Source organism: Aquarana catesbeiana, linkage group LG08 (assembly GCF_042186555.1).
Source record: "Aquarana catesbeiana isolate 2022-GZ linkage group LG08, ASM4218655v1, whole genome shotgun sequence".
In the NCBI taxonomy this organism is placed as follows: Eukaryota; Metazoa; Chordata; class Amphibia; order Anura; family Ranidae; genus Aquarana; species Aquarana catesbeiana.
Genome location: NC_133331.1, coordinates 152,875,244 through 152,880,435, shown reverse-complemented (window position 1 = coordinate 152,880,435; position 5,192 = coordinate 152,875,244).

Here is a 5,192-nt window from a genome sequence, read left to right as displayed (position 1 = left end):
CCAGAGCTGTAAAAATAACAGAGGCACTCACCCAATTTATTATTCTGGATGATCAATCTCTTTCAGTTGTTGATAACATGGGTTTTCATCGATTTCTTAATGTGTTGGAGCCGAAATATGACATTCCCAGTCGCCGCTACATAACAGACGTCATCTTACCACAGATCCACGACGTGGTTAAAAAGCACATTACCATCATGCTGCAAGAGGACTTAAGGCAAATAGCTTCACCACTGACATCTGGAGCAGTAGTGTGAGTCCATCAGCTTAACGGCACAGTGGATAGATGGCAGATTCTCTCTGCATCATGTCATGCTCCACAACACAAAATTTTAAGGCTCCCACACCAGTCAAGTAATAGCAAACATTCTTGAGAAAATGCATCAGACTTGGGCAATTCCCAAAAGTTCTGTTCCTGTTGTGGTCCAGGACAATGCCAAAAACATGATAAAAGGTATGGAAGATGCTGGACTTCCAGTACTTCATGTGTGGCTTATACACTGCAGTGGGCTGTCTCAGAGGGACTGTTATCACAGCGCAGCATTGCAGATGCTGTGGGAGTGGGGCGCAAAATAATTGACCACTTCAAACATTCTAACCTGGCATACTCTCGGCTGCAGGACATCCAGATACAGCTTGGTCGGCCAGTAAGAAGTCTCCAACAACACACGCAGACTTGTTGGAACAGCACATTTTACATGCTGGAGTCTCTGAGCAGAAACTGGCCCTTGGAGTGTATGTGTCTGAAAATGAGCTCCCTGTCACCATTACTGCAAACCAGTGGAATCTGATGGAGGAGATGATCAATATCTTGGCTCCCTCTTCTCTGGTACTGAGCGAAACCCATTTTTCTGTATCGCAATTTTGCTCAATCCAAGGTAATGTTAGTTTTTCTGCTATTCATTTAACTATAAAAAATAAGCTTTGAATTTGAAATGAATAATGAAATAAAAAAATTATTAAATGTCGTTTAACATTTTAAAATGTAAGAAACTAGAGTAATTCATTTTATTTTAGTTATTTATTGAGTTTTTGGTGTACTCTGACTATTTATTCCTAATTCATAGAAAGAATATGCTGCATTCATTCATTGTTGTTTTATTTTTAATTCTATTTATAAAGATTGATTTTTTTGGTAATGCAGACACTTCCAGGGAGGCGAAAGAAATACTGGAATTGCAAAACATTTCTGAAGAGGTAATTGTATCTGAGGAGGACCATGAAGAACCAGCTGCCAAAAGGCCTCATCATAACCAGCTAGGTACCAGTCTGACAGTGTCTTTGCAGAAATTGCTGGTGAATGTTCATCTACATCTGAGAGCAGTGCTCCAAAAGCTGCTACTATACAGCTGGAAGCTTACCCGGGAGAGATCACTGTACCTCGTTCAGAGAAACCCCTGATGTACTGGGCAGTAAGGATGAACTCCGGCGTGTTCGCACAATCCACGTGCCGAGCCCGCCAGGAAGTCGGCACGGCTGCTGCGCTAATCACAGTCAGTGAGACATTTCCCGATCTCTGCAGCCACACATCGGGAAAATGTCTCACTGCTTGTGATTAGCGCAGCGCCGTGCTGACTTCCTGGCGGGCTCGGCACGTGGATTGTGTGAACACGCCGGAGTTCATTCTTACTGGGCAGTTAATAAACTTCATAGTTTAACATATAACTGAATCTAAGGTAATAAATTTAAATTTGAAATTTCAAGTTATATACGACAACTTATTGTACGATGAACAATGTCCACATTGTTAATTTTTTGTTCAAGTGATATAAAAATAAAAAATCTATTGATGCAAATAAAATAAACTGAGATTTCCAACTCTGGCTAAAATGGCCCAAAAATATCTTTCTGGACGCCAGATTGCTGGCAGAAAACGCTGGTTGAAAAATGAGATTTTAACAGCGTTTTACACTAGCGTTTATGAGCGTTCATGAGCGTTTTTTAGCGTTAGCATTTATGAGCGTTTTTGATAAAAATACACAGAGGACACTCCAAAAATCCCACAATGCATTCCCAAACTCCCACAATGCATTGAAAAAATAGAACGCTGAATGCTAATTAACGTGCGTTTATGCACGTTAATCAGCATTTATCGGCATTTGGCGTTTTGTGGTCAGAAAAACGGCACTTTGAACGCGATTTTATGGCATTCAGAGAACAGTCCATAAACTCCACTGCTGATGTGTTTCATGCCATATGGCCTTTTCAGTCCATAAACTCCACTGCATGCATGGACACATAGGATAACATAGAGTGGAGTTCATGGGCTGTTAAAAAAAAGCCCAAACTCCAAAAAAAACGCAGTTTATGAGCTCCAGTGTGCATGGAGCCTTATTGCTAGATTGCCTGTTAATCTAGCCCATAATGTTGTTCCACATGATTAACCACCTGCCGACCAGCCACCGTCATTATACTGCGGCAGGTCGGCACGATCCCTGCATAGGTGTACCTAGGCACCTTTAAGGGCGATAGCAGACACGCGTGCACCCGCTGCAGCGGGGGACCCAATGCGCGTGGCCGGTGGTCGCAATGACCGCCAGCCACCCATGATCATGGGCACAAGAGTCAGAACCGGGATGTGTGTGTGTAAACACACACATCCCGGTTCTGACAGGAGAGGAGAGACAGATCGTCTGTTCCTAGTAATTAGAAACAGCGATTGGTCTCCTCCCCCACAGTTAGAAACACTCATCAGGGAACACATTTAACGCCTTGATCGCCCCCTAGTGTTAGCCCCTTCCCTACTACACCAAGCAATCTCCTGCGCTCAGGTGCCTGGTCAGCTAACTAAGTGGCCCAGCCAACCCCTTTAGCAAAGTCAGTGGAATGTCGCTGGTCTTGCTGCCCTCCTCTGAATAATGGGTATCGTTTATAACTAAAACATACAATAAGAACAGGGGGCGCACCAACCTTGTGCATTACCAAGGATAAAATTTATTTATAAAATAACATAAAATATACTCACAAACGTGCTTAAAATAAGGCTTATCAATGCTCCGGCAATAGCGAACAGCATCTCTAAACACCTACGGCCACTTGCGATGCCATCTGGGTCCTCTAAACATTTGGTGCCAGTGTAATTTTTACATTGATCAGTGCATTTTTATAGCACTGATCAATGTAATAATGTCACTGATCCTCAAAAAATGTCATTTGGGATCAGATTTGTCCGCTGCAATGTCGCAGGACACCATTGCTAGTAAAAACGATAAAAAAAAATAAAAGTCCCTAAATCTATCCCATAGTTTGTAGACACGATAACTTTTGCGCAAACCAATCAATATACGCCTATTGCGATTTTTTTTTAACCAAAAATATGTAGGAGAATATATATCGGCCTAAACTGATGAAGAAATTTGTTTTTTTTTATATTTTTTTTTTTGGATATGTATTATAGCAAAAAGTAAAAAAAAAATATATATTTTTTTTCAAAATTGTCGCTCTTTGTTTATAGCGCAAAAAATAAAATACCACCAAAAGAAAGCTCTATTTGTGTGAAGAAAAGGATGTCAACTTTGTTTGGGTACAGCGTCGCACGACTGAGCAATTGTCAGTTAAAACGACGCAGTGCCGTATCGCAAAAAGTGGCCTGGTCATTAAGTGGGAAAAATCTTCTGGCATGTAAGTGGTTAAACAATGTGCTGTTTATATTTTTTACTGGGATTTTACATTTGTTATTTATTGTTGTTGTTTTTATTAATATATTTTATTCTTGTAAAATAGATTTTTTTATTTATTAACATGTTCCGTGAAAATTCTTTGAGTATTTTTACAAGTTTGTGACAAGCAAATAAAACCGTTTTATTCTTTTATAATCTCTTGAGTTACAGTTCTTCATAATTATAAAGAAGATATGATTAGTCTGTATTGTGCTTTGAAAACTGTCACATGACATTAACAAAAAGTATCAGTAATCGGTATCGTCGAGTACTTGAAAAAAGTATCGGGGCAACCCTATTTTCCACAGTCCGTGATGATTTTGGGAACCATGTCATCTGCTGGTGTTGGTCCACTGTGTTTTATCAAGTCCAAAGTCAGCGCAGCCCTTTACCAGAACATTCTAGAGCACTTCACGTTTCCCTCTGCTGACCAGCTTAATTGAGATGCTGATTTCATTTTCTAGCAGGACTTGGCACCTGCCTACACTGCCAAAAGTACCAATACCTGCTTTAATGATCATGGTATCACCAACCATTTACCAATGTCATGCTGAACAGTGAGCATATCTTGTTACACATTTATATGCCCACTATTTAAAGCATTGTAGCTATGTTTTTGAATTAATGTTTTTCACTGTATGTGCTTTAATGAACTAAACTTCCCATGTAAAGAAGTGGTAAGACCCTGTTAATAGTTTTGAAACAACATAGAAGCATCTATAAAAGTAGGAATAGAATCCTGAATTTACTGTAATGTCTGGTACACACTACAGTCTTGTTTCGTGCAACCCGACAGCTCCGGTCGGGAGCCGCTGTACTAACCATGCAAGGTTAGTCCATCGTTCTCCCCCGCTGAGTTGTTGTGTTCTGACAGGGGGACAACCCCCGCCGCCAGAACACTGCGATCAGTACTCTCTGCTATTGGCTAAGAGCGCTGATCGGGAGTCGGATGGCTGCTGGTTTCCCAGCATGCGTGTCCGACAGTAGCCGGCCGAACGTCTGTCGGACAAACAGACTTGCACACGAGCAGAATGTCGGCAGGTATTTTTTGTATTTTTTGTACCGGCAAATGTCTCCCGACATTCTGCCCGTGTTTACGGGGCTTAAGTTGAGCTTGGTAATTAATCAAAGAAACATTAATTATGCTGCTATATGGTTGCTATATGAATCCCCATTACTAACTTCACCCCTTAATGAAAATGTTATTAAAACAATCCCGCTGATATATATTTCAAATTAGAAAGTGGTACGCATTTTGGAAACACTTTCTTTTCCAGCTGTTAAATAATGAGGTACTAATTTTTTCTGTTTAATTCAGTGGATGAAGCCTTATGATGTAAATACCTAAATGGCATTGTCAATTATATTAACTTCCCTGATCCATATTGGCAAACAGAGTGAATGATCTGGGCTAAGGTGTTACTTCTTCTTGGCTTCCAATAGGCTTAGGCTGAATGACCAGCTAATAGACTTTTGAATATGCATAAGCCATTCAGACCAAGCCAATAAAAAGCTGTCCTCATTGAACGCTGT